Source organism: Lepisma saccharinum, chromosome 24, assembly GCF_977018435.1.
Source record: "Lepisma saccharinum chromosome 24, izLepSacc3.1, whole genome shotgun sequence".
In the NCBI taxonomy this organism is placed as follows: domain Eukaryota; kingdom Metazoa; phylum Arthropoda; class Insecta; order Zygentoma; family Lepismatidae; genus Lepisma; species Lepisma saccharinum.
In genome coordinates this window covers 60,294,701-60,307,403 of record NC_139252.1, presented here as the reverse complement: position 1 = coordinate 60,307,403, position 12,703 = coordinate 60,294,701, and the positions used below count along the sequence as shown (strand labels likewise).

Genomic DNA, 12,703 nt, shown 5'->3' with positions numbered 1-12,703 from the left:
TAAATATTAATAATATTACAATAATTATGTAGGTATATAATTACTTCTATCTGTTGGGTCTCCCCGATGGCGCAGTGGCAGCGTCGTCGCCTTGTAATCAAGGCGTCCCGGGTTCGATACCCGGTGGAGGCACATAGTGGCTCGGATCCCACTTTAAACCGTAGGTCCAGTCCCGATTAGCCTTACTGTGCATAAAATGGACTTAAAACACCAACTCAAACTTCTATCTGTTATAGAAAACTAAGTATAACACAGAAATTGTATGAAGTGTGTCGTTAGTATATTATATAGGCCTAACGAATATTTCATCATATCATTACTCATCCCCATGTTCGCAAATTAGCCAAAAGTGGCGCAAAAGGCGAAGTAAAATAAAGCAAGTCAATCAATCTATCAATGATATAATGAATATTACTATATGCGTCGTCGCCTTGTAATCAACGTGTCCCGGTTTCAATAGCCTGTGGAGGCACATAGTTCGGATCTCACTTCAAACTGTAGGTCCAGTCTCGATTAGCCTATCTGTGTATAAAGTGGACTTAAAACAAACTTCAATATTAATATATAGGGCAGGAGCGTATATTCTAGGCTAGCTAGGCTCTCTGCGAAGCCTGAAGTCTAGAAAATAAAACACAGGAGAAATATCGATCACAAATTGTAAATAATATTATTCATATCAGTGAGATGATGATGCTCATTCTGGAGTTGGCAACCTGATTTCCTATGAGTTGGCAACCTGATTTCCTATGAGTTGGCAACCTGATTTCTTATGAGTTGGCAACCTGATTTCTTATGAGTTGGCAACTTGATTTCTTTTCATAGCTTAAGACCACGTGACATAGTGAGATAGCCCAGATATTGGACTCAGTATACGCTACTGATATAGGGAAGTATATAATTTATAAGCCTTATTATGTCATACGTATATATTTACACACACATACACACATACATAAAGGGTCAATAGCTTACGCAGGAATTTTTTTCATGAGGGGCTGGAATTTTAAATATGAATAATTACATACACGCGTTATAGAATGGACAGGATGCATAATAAAATATTTCGTAATTACGTTACAATTTATAACCTTCTTTTTAAAAATTGTTCAAAGACAAAAATGCTAATCTTGGGTAATGTTAAGCGGGATATGCATTTAGCACTTTGTTTTTTGAAGAGTGCCTTTCTGCGTTCATTTAAAAAAAAATGATTTTCTCCAAATATCTCAAGGGGTTGTGGTCCCATCAGCTCCCCCCCTGTGTACGCCAATCCGCAGGGTGTTATTTGACACGGGTGGTGGTGGTGGATTTGCATTTGTGCCACTTTTGGCTAATCACGACGATGAGGATGATTTTGATTTGATTTGCTTTATTTTACTTCGCTTGTTGTGCCACTTTTGGCTAATTTGCGAAGATGGGGATGAGTGACGTTATGATAAAATTGATGAATGGATATTCACAAATACTCATGCCCAGGCCGGGATTCGAACCCGGAACCGCTAGCGTCAGGACCGCATTTACGTGCAGGCTATCTAGGCTGTAGCCTATGGGCTCACATCACAAGAAAAATAAAATTTAAGAATTTTATTTTGGAATAGACTAAAATAAAAAAATGTGTTTGTTTTAATACTGTGGTGCGGACTCTCTTATAATCATAAAAGACGTCGACGCAGTTATTTTGTGTGTTGTGTCTCTTCTGAAGTCTTCAGTAAACAGCTGATATGAGTTTTAGAAAAACAGCTGATATAAAAAAAACGTCAAAGCTTGTTTTCCTAATATTGAGGTCGCTCTGAGAATGTACCTGTCACTTATGGTCACAAACAAGCAGTAGTGGAGAAAGGTCATTTTCAAAATTGAAGTTGATCAAAAACAGGCTTCGAACCTCCATGTTAGAAGACAGGCTTTGCTCAGCATTAAAAGTGTTATTTTAAGACATATGAAGATGTGATAAGTAGCTTCATTAGTATGAAGTGTAGGCGCAAACCAATTAGCCACCAAGATTATTTGACACTTTCATTTTAAGTCTGATTGTTTGAGAAAGTACTGTATTTGAATTAAATATAAGTAAAATTTGCTTGCTTGTTACATTCCTTTTTATATTTTGCATTTGCCTAACATGTTTACTCAAAATTACGTTTTTTTTTAAAAATTAAAATATTATTTTAAAAAAAACTCCCCCCGGTAGGGCCCGCACCACAGGTTCAGCCTAGGGGTCTACAGATCCTAAATACGGCCCTCTAGCGTCATATCGCACTGTGCTAACCGCTATGCCACGGAGGTCGGCGATCTTTGATCTTATCTCAGGACAAAGGCCACTCACTGGTCTTCGCCTTCCATTACACGAGGTGGCACAAACTCCACTTCAGGAGTCATATTTCGCAAGAGTGCTTGAAGTCTTAATTTTCGCTTTGGCACAGCGTGTTCGGAGGTAATTGGGATCCTCCCTTGGGAGTCCTTGGGACAGTCGGAGGTCATCACCTCTCCACATGCTACTGGAAGCTTCAAATGGGGTCCGTCGACCTTTCAGTTCTCGCAGTATGTGAGATTGCAACAGGCACTGTAGGAACTCGAACCTCTCTCATACGACACAGCACGAGGAGTAAAGGCAAGGCTCCATTTATTCTCGATATCGGCGTAAATGAATTGAATCTATTAGATAGATGGTTTCAGCTGACACGGAGAAGGTGTGGCTTGGGAAATTGAGTTTCGAACGGGACTTCCTGTTATGGTATGGGTACCTTAATATGCCAAGGAAGTAGGGCTCACTAGCCAGCCATTTCCGAGAAAAACGTCTTCAAAGTTTCCAAGTTTCTTTGTTCGATTGCCCCTCTTTTTTTATTTTTTATTAACTGGAACAAATATTTATTGTGAAATGTTTATCTAAATCTTTTTTCGATTCTTTTACAATAATTATCACTCTGAATTGTGTACAAAAAATGTAAATAAAAGCATTGCTCGTGAATATTATTCTTCTGTTTTGTTTCTTGAACATTTTCTCATAAAAATAAAAAATAAAATATATACTTTTTCCTACACATAATATTTTGTGGAAATAACATGTGGATAATTTAATATGCAATTGTTTGTAAAATGATGAGAAAAATTAAAAGAAACATTACATTTTGAGGGAAAAATATTGAATTTATAAACAACTTTCATGACATATTTTTTTTTAAAAAACTTGAGCAACCAAAGTGAATCGAACCCGGAACCTTCGGCACATGAAACTGAGACGCTATCACTTGGCAGTCTGGCAATATCTTGGCTTAATGAAGCACGCATCGAAAACTTCGAAACTTTGAAGCGTTTTTTCTCGGAAATGGCTGGCTAGTGAGCCCTAGTTCCTTGGCATATCAATACTTACAGGATACCCTGCAGCTACACGAAGTCCCGTCCTAAACTCAGTTTCCCAAGCCATCCCCTTTTCTTGTGAGATAAAGTTTAAAATCTTCCTTGATTTACCTCTTTTACTTTCCTTTGCTTATTTTCGACATCTTTAATATCTGCCCAGATTAGATTTTTGTAGCCTACAGAACCCGCTTCCACAGAGTTTTAGGATATCACGGATCACAGAGGGTTAGTAAACAGAAAAGAAAGATTGTCTATTTTTGTGGATTATTGGGGACCACGTCCCAATGTCCTCACGTGACTAAGGCTCGGGTGGACCTTTAGCCCACGCCAGGGCAACTGTTTTCGAAATTTCATCCCCTTTCAAAAAACCGCTAGGATATTAAAAAACCCGCTAGGATATTAAAAAACCCGCTAGGATATTAAAAAACCGCTAGGATATTAAAGAAATCCGCTAGGATATTAAAAAAACCGCTAGGATATTAAAAAACCGCTAGGATATTAAAGAAATCCGCTAGGATATTAAAAAACCGCTAGGATATTAAAAAACTAGGATATTAAAAAACCGCTAGGATATTAAAAAACCGCTAGGATATTCCAAAAAACGCTAGGATATTTAAAAAACGCTAGGATATTTAAAAAAAACACTAGGATATTAAAAAAACCGCTAGGATATTTAAAAAAAACGCTACGATATTTCAAAAAACCCGCTAGGATATTAAAAAAACTGCTAGGATATTAAAGAAAACCGCTGGATATTAAATAAAAACCGCTAGGATATTTAAAAAACGCTAGGATATTCCAAAAAACCTAGGATATTAAAAAAACGCTAGGATATTTAAAAAAAAACGCTAGGATATTAAAAAAAAACCCGCTAGGATATTCCAAAATTTGGAAAATTACACATGCTTAGAATTCCTTCTAAAGCATTCACGTGAATGTTCGTGGATTGGCTTTCCCTGTCGTCTAGATATTTGCAATAGCTTAATAGCCTTACGTAGCCATGAAACTATTGAGAATATCTGAGAACAGCTACCCTGGCGAGTATTAATGTATCGAACACATACTCAGGAGGTTTCGGGTTCAAAATGACCTTCGTGTATGAGGTTTCTCAGTCGTCTTGCCTGATTCGCACCAGGCGAATGCTGGTGTACTACTTTAAAAGGCCTAACTAACTCTCCAGCCTTTTAAAACCCGCAGGTTTATGGCTGCAGCAACATAAGCCTTCCATCTGTCCCTATCCTGGGTAAGATCAATCCAATCTTACCCATTTTATTTAGGACCATCTCAGCGCTATCCCTCCATCTTCGTCTTGGCTGTCCTACTGGTCTTACTATCAGGTTTCCCAACAGGAATCCTGTCAACTCTTCTTTCCTCTCCCATTCGTGCCACATGGCCTGTCCACCTAAGTCTTCTCGATTTAATCATTCTAATAATATCTGGACAGGAATACATATTGTGCAGTTCCAAATTATCTAACCTTCACTCTAAAAGACCTATTGACGTTGAAGTCCACTTTCTAGTTTGTTTCGCTTCATGGTCCTCTCACCTCTCGGTTACCTTCACGGTACAGATAAGCGACGCGAATTAAATCAGCTGTCGTTTCGTTGTCAGCGGTGTTCGTGTTTTGGGGAACATTTCTGAGTAGGCGGTTGGCAACACTGCCGCGCGAAGAATGAATGGGAAGAAGCTTCTTCAGCCTTGGAATCGGCGGATGAAGCTCTTGACCTGTTCCGTTACCCCGAGGCACGCGGGGCTCAGGGGGGAAAGCGAAAGTGAAATTTTTCGCCCGGAATCCGTTAGCCGTTTATTCTTTCCCGCTTATTCCGATATGCGCTTCATCATCGCAAAATTCTCAAATCCACATACGTAGCATACCTTTGGTGGCGGAGTGGATAGCACGGCGCGCTACGACGCCAGGCCTCCGGTTCGAATCTCGGCCTTGGCATTATATCAATATAATTTGCATGGGAGCCATTACTTCTATAAAAGGAAATTACATACATAATTACATACATTTTTCTTTATGGCAATTAGAAATTAAACTTTGTTATCTTCCTACATGTGGTTTATCTTCTCAATTTTAAATAAAATCCTAAATTCTGTAAAAAAGATCAAGATTATTAACTCATGTCTACCTCAGTAAAACATTCAGAAACAATAAAGAAAAGTGATACGTAAATACTTATAAGTCCAGAGCCATCTATTGTTCACCACAGCAACCAATATCTCAACATAGCGATTTTTAAACCTATTTTTCTTTCGAATTATTATTAATTATTCAAAACTAAAATAAAATCAGACAATATTGTAAAAACTATTCAAATTTGTAAATATAACAGTTTGTAGAAATTATGTCAACTTGTATTGATTCTGGAAAGAAAAAATATCAATACAGAATGAGGTGAAAAAATTATCATCACCACTACTAGAAAAAAGATGGCAGAAGCCCATAATTGAAAAATTGTAAGTAATTTCTTATTTCTTTATCCCAGGTTGCGTTTGTGTTTTACCGAAGCAATGAGACGTGTAATATTCGTATAGTGCTTGAAAAGCGTCATAGCATGGATGTTCTTAGTGAGTTTTCCCTCATCAATTTCATCATATCATCACTCATCCATATCTTCTCGATTAGCCAAAAGTGGCAGAAAAGCTAAGTAAAATAAACCAAGTCAACTAATCAATTAAATACACACAGAGAAGTCAATGAAAGAAGAGGGTACAGGATTCTTGTTGGGAAACCTGATGGTAAGAGACCTGTAGGAAGGCCAAGACGAAGATGGAGGGATAATGTTGAGATGGACCTAAAGGAAATCGAGATTGGATTGATCTTGCCCAGGATAGGGACAGATGGAAGGAAGGCTTGTGTTGCTGCAGGCATAGACCTTCGGGTTTTAGAAGGCCAGATTGTTAGCTAGTTAGAGAACTAAATGCATCAAATCTATTTGGGGAACTAGAAACACGTCGATCGATATACTGAAGTCTGTTTTTGGCGTTTGTTAAGAATCAGATTCCCAGTTGGATAAATGTTTGTATATGGTTTGGAAAGGTAACTCTCAAGTGCATCATGTGATGCAGATGAGTATTTCTTTCTATGTCGAGCTGTAGGTCCAGGAATCCGTAAATTCTAATGGATTGTATTGGGTTCCGCAACAGGGCTGGAACCTTTTTTCTCGCACAATTTAAATTCGGTCCAAGTTGCGTATAGTTTCATTTCAATACGGAACATGGACCGTATTTAAATTCATCCGGAAAAAAGGTTCCTGTAATACTTTAGATAAAAACGTTCTTTACGGTCCAGAACCCATTTAGGGTTATTTTCTCTCCTGGACCGGAATTGAATGTATTTGAAATTCCTCGACTTTTAACAACCTTGCTTCAAAACTGTAGATCCAGTCCCGATTAGCCTTTCTATGTATAAAGTGGACTTATAAACAAACAAACAAATAGCCAGGCGTGTGTAATGAGTAGGGCTAGGATTTTGATGCAAATGTATATTTTTTTTGGTAAGGCAGAAGCATAAGTAGATAGAAATGTGTTTTACACGTATGTGAATTAATTGGGATGCCTTTGTTAAGGCATTTTCTTTTTGCATTTTTTGACCCTTTTTGGAGTAAAGGTCATTTTTTAAACTTTTTAAACCGTTTGTCATTTCTCGGCCTATTTTTCTACATTTTGGTGATAGAAGGGGCATTTTACATGCAAACGTAACCCTTTGAAGCAGAGAGGTTCCCGACTCTCGTCTCATTGCCTTCAGCGCAGTTCTGAACGATTGTGTTTGAAGAAACAAAGAAATTCTGTGCAATATTGTTGACACAAGCTGTTGTATAACAATTCAGCTCAAACAATGTGATTTCCCCCTCTATCAGTAAATATATTGTCGCCAGACGGATTATTGTTAAATAAAAAAGGGAGTACAAAGTTTTGTGCTCTGTATCGGACTTATTGTCAGGGAAGCAATTGGCAGTCTATGGGATTGAAAGTGACTTAACAGCAAGTGCTATTGTTCATTTCAGTAAGCTACTCTTGTGTAGGTGGAAGTCGAGAAAAAAATTTCCGTGTACAAGGCTCTCTTGTCCGACAACCGACAATCATTCACTTTTGAAACTTTTCATATGATTTTCGTTGTGTACTGCAACTCAGTACTTAAAGTGTAAAAGATGACAAAAAGTGAACTTTCTTACTTGTACTACCATACGCAATTAACATGTCGTCCCGGTCACCCGCCCCTGCAATCAATCAATCAAAGCTCGAGTTCGATTCTTTATCGCACGATCGCAAGGGCTTCCACTCAGCGGGATTTCCCCTAACGTGCCGTGACTTCTCTTCAATAGCAGCCCAGTAGCCAACAGAACTCTCTGAAAGAGCCAGGCGTTGCTAATTTGTCCATCATCGTTACAGATCGCTTCCGAAAGAACTGGCCACTGGACGCCGGACTTCGAGGATGACGCAGCAAGGTCTCGGGGAAGCGATGTTTGGTCTCTCAGGAGCGGGGGAGGATAGCGCAGACCTTGACACGTTATAATTCGCCTTGTCATGTGTGCGAAGCGAATTTCTGAACACCCTCTTGGCGTGCTTTATGCTTGCTTGACCTATTTTCAGTCCTTTCGTCTCTTGTATAATTGCCTAGTGGTTCGGACAGCAGACGAGATAGATATAGGGTGATTAGAAATAAAGTTCTCCTATTCAGAGCCGTCTGGAGTCCGTTCAAGTATCGGCTTGCGCCAAATCTTGGTATAGAGGCTATTGAGACCAAGGGGAAGCAAACGATGACGAAAACATAGTTGAAATTTTCACCACCAGGTGGAAATGTGGCGCCTAGAATTACATTTTCCTTTCTCAGAGCCCTCTGGAGCCAGTTCGAAGCATCCGATTTCAGTGAAACTTGGTACAAAGGCTATTGAGACCATGGGGAAGCGAATGCTGACGAAAACATAATTATACTTTTCACCACCAGGTTGAAATGTGGCGCTAAAATCTGGTACACAGTGAACATACCGGGAAACGCTTCGTCCGACTATTGATGCGCTGTCGTTCGCTTCCAGGTGACCAGACGTCTCGTATTAGCCGGGACAGTCCCATTTTTTTTGTCTCGTTTACGATTTTTTTTAAAACCTAAAACGCCAAAATGTCCCTTTCATGGGACAATAACTTACCGACATATAATTATAGCAACAATTCCCCTTCCTTACTATTACTATGATAATAATTTCTAATTCTAAAGTACAGCTTGGTTGGATTACAGTGTATATCACCTTATTAAAGTAGAAGAGGTGAGACAAGAAACTCTCCCACCGATGTGCTGGATCGGAAACGCGGCAAGCGCATGCGCGAACTTCCCCTATCGTGCACACAGGCAGGGTTGCCGAACGTCTTAATGTTGTGTGAGCACCGAGAAACAATGCGATCGACTTGCCTGTCTTCATTTAAAGTGTGTGTTTGTTTTGTGTGCAGTGTACTTGCTAGCATGGAAGCTTGCAGTTCAGAGAAAGCAAGTAAACTCGGTGGACGGAAAGTAATCCACAGCCAAGGGCGAGAAATTGTATATAATGTATTTGTATTTATGAAAGACGAGGTGAGAGTTCGTATGTCCGAAAACCAGTTGCAAAGGAGGGTGGCTCGCGCATGTGGTGTTTCATTCAGCAGGTGTGAGAAGAATTGTACTAATAGAAAGTAAAGCATGCACTACGTTGAAGAAACACTTTCATACGCCCCATATAACACGATCTCGCCGAAAAATCAAAAGTCATATAGACGAGTTCGATAAGTGTGTTGTTAGGCGTGTTGTGCACGAATTTCACCTTACGGACGGGGAAGGTATCCGAAGGGTTTTGAAACAAAGAATAGAGTTCCAAGGCAGTGTCTGGTGTGTGCGCAAGATAATACGTGACCTAGAGTTTAAGTGGGAAAAGCAGAAAATAATAGACAATTGCTTATAGAAAAGGACGAAATAAGAAGTTTACGTTCATCGTACCTCAAAGCCATAAAAATCTTTCGTCGACAAAGACGACCCATTGTTTACGTTGACGGACTTATTTTCACAGCTCGACAACAAAGGAAGAAGCTTGGGTGGATGGAACCGCAGCTGCCGTCAAAGCACCGGTGTCTAAAGGGCAACGTGTAATTGTTGTACATGCTGGAGGTTAATGTTCAAATCTGGAACATCTTTTGGCGATTTATACCATGTATGAATGCCAATTTTTTTATTATTATTATTTGATATATTTTATTTTACTTCGCGTTTTGTGCCTCTTGGCTAATTTGCGAAGATGGGGATGAGTGATGAAATTGATGAATGGACATTTACAAACAACCATGACCGAGCGGGATTCGAACCCGGGACCCTTGGCGTCGCAGCGCGATGTGCTAACCACTCAGCCACAGGGTCCGGGAGAAGTTTATCACAAATTTGACACGAAACAGTGTTGTTGTTGTTGACAACGCCTCATGCCATAACGTACAAATAAATCCTGCGACTTCTTCCTCCTCCCGAAAAGACATTATGATTCATTCAGTGGCTCGTTCAAAACAACACCCCCTTTGACGCACACCAGAATTGTATTCCTTGGTGAAAATTAACAAACCCAGTTTGAAGATGTTCAAAATTGATTCCATCTTAGCAGAACGCGGTCATTCAGTTGTATGTTTACCACCATACCACTCAGATCGTCTTGCTTAGTTTTCTTGTGTTCTCGTTCTGCGTAGACATTTGACTCGTATGCACTGCCAACCCTGCTTCTGTGCGTCCTTCCCCTACGTATGGCTTGGGCGTGAGGCCGCGAGGAGTTTCTTGTCTTACCTATTCTACTGTATCTAAGTTAGTTACTGAGTTATATTTTCAAAGTATTTATGACGAAACAGTTTTGTATTAAAATATGTACATTTTGCCATCCCGTTTTTCCTTCAGGAGTATATGAATAATATTCCGTTATGTTGTTTTAAAAATATGGCCACTTTATGGTTGTTGTACTCCGACTTCCACTGTTTAAATAGAAGCTGGATTGAGTTTCTTCCTTTCCATGAACATCTGACTTTGTCGATGAACAGTTCTTTTTCACGTTGCACTAATATCAGAGACAACCTAACCTCCTATCTTTCATGGTACCCTCATCCATGTTTTCACGCTACGTTTTCACTATTTCAATTATTTGAAGCTTTCCTTGATATCCGAAGGGGGGCAAATGCCCCCTCTGCGGGCGCCCGTTGTCTAAGGTACAAAAATCTAAACTTTCTCGAAGACAAGATCTATAGATGAATAACTACGGTGAGACGAGAGGTGAAGCGTTCCTGGAATCAGTTCAAGCGACACGGCAATGCCAATCTGGCGGTTCCTGAAACCAAATCCTCTTGTCTACCAGGACGTTGCCTGTTTCGGACATCGCTATAAAAGGAACGTTGACTAACCCACCAGACTTCAGGGATCGTGGGTTCAAAGGTCACCGCAGACAAGGGGCAGACAGAAGTGGACCCAGGGCCTTCCGTGAAAAATCAGTTGGCGAAGAGATGCTGGAAGGCTGTGACGCGTCTTGCATATCAAGTGGTCGCTCTCTTCATAGCGGACGCCTCTCGCATTGCAAACAGAAGGCGTTCGTGGACCTCACGAATCGTCCTTTCTCTTCGAGAACTTGCCAGGCCATCAAGCAAAGTGTATACTAACTCGGGGAAATAAATATTTGTTTCCACATCTTGGAAGGTTTGTTGTCTGTTGATGTCAAACAAAACCGAGATATCTCAAACTGTAAGGTGATAGAGCTAGCTATATATTGCAAACAGAGATATTTCTAGGTAGGAGCATTTGGACACCATACATAAAACTGATTCATTGATTGATATGATTGATCTGAATTCGCATTTCTGTCACTTTTGACTAATTTATGTATTTACTCAAGAGTTTCAGATACAGTCTTATTTGGCCATTTTACACTGAAACAACATAAAGTAGAAACAAAAAATAACAAAAGATAAAAACAATAACAAGATGGGATAGATTTACATGTTCTTGGTCAGTAATATATAAAAATTACGTTCTGGAAGGAAAATATCTACATTCAGGGAAAGTTTGTTGTAGATTTCTGGGAGCCTGTAAAACAAGGAGAGTTGTAGAAGGGATAGCCTAGTGGTTGGGTTGTGGAAGAGTTGCAGGTTGCGAGTTTGCTTTTGGGGTACCCTAAGTGTGAATTCACTGATTAGGAGATCTGTTCTGATTTTGCCATTTATTATCTTGTATGAAAATTTCATGTCAGCTAGATCACGACGAAAGGATGGAGTGTGAATATTCAGAGCAGCCATGGTGTCTGATTTGGATACATGTCGAAAGGAAGGTATTCTATGGCGAACAATTGCAAGAAAGAAACTGAGAACAGAATCTATTCTGGTGAGATTGGTTTTTGAGGCCATTGCCCAAATTGGGGAACAGTATTCGAGGATGGACGAGATGAAAGATTTAAAGAATAAAGCAAGAGATGATGGGTTTTGAATTTCGCTAAATCTGTATAGAAGACCGAGAAGGCGCATGGCTTTTTTAGTTGTAGCTATAATATGATAATTAAAAGTGAGTTTTTCATCCATGATAATACCTAGGTCCTTTTGGGTGGAAACGTTTTGGATTGGATTGTTTTCAATAGAATAAGTAGACACCACTTTGTTCTTTTTTAGGGAATATGTAAGGAAAGAGCATTTCTGAGGGTTTTGTTCTAAATTCCACTGACGACACCACTTAACAAGTTCTGTGAGAGCATTTTGAAGAATCATCATGTCATGATGCGATGAGATCTCCTTAAAGAGAAGATTAGGATGCATGCATGAGAGGACAATCACAAACACCAGCCAGACCGATAGAGGAATGTACTGGCGGTGGGGGGTGGGGGTGGGGTGAGGTGCCTTACCAAAAGGTCCCATTACACCTCAACACAAAATTGAATAACAAAAATAATAATTATTATAAATCAGTATTAATGTATAAAGTGTAGTTTTATTTCTAAGGTTTTATTATTATATCCTTAGAGAAGCTACTACACGAATCACTGGATGGCTTGTCTACCACAACTTTTGTTATTTAGCGTCAAGATTTTCGACTCGCGAGGATGACAAATATGAATAATAAAATTACAAGCTTTCGGTCTCGCCACCAAAGTTCCCGGGTTCGAGTCCCATCCTTGGAATAGGTGTTCTCAGTTTTCTTCAACAATTCCATCACTCATTTTCTCTGTCGCTGGGCTTCCACGCAACCACATGGCTAGCGCTCTCGCCTTTGGTGCGAGTGGTCCCAGTTGCAGCTTCCAAAATTTGGACGTTTCTCCAAAGTCGTGAGGACAATTGTGGAGCTACTGAAAGGAGGAAGTCTGAAAAGCAAGAAAAC

General features: G+C 39.7%; 1 protein-coding gene across 1 annotated transcript in view; it reads left to right on the top strand.

Annotated features, from left to right (window-relative positions):
• Positions 1–12,703, top strand: part of LOC145978341 (uncharacterized) — a 353,763-nt gene that overhangs the window by 40,381 nt on the left and 300,679 nt on the right. The gene's annotated exons all lie outside the window — the stretch shown is intronic.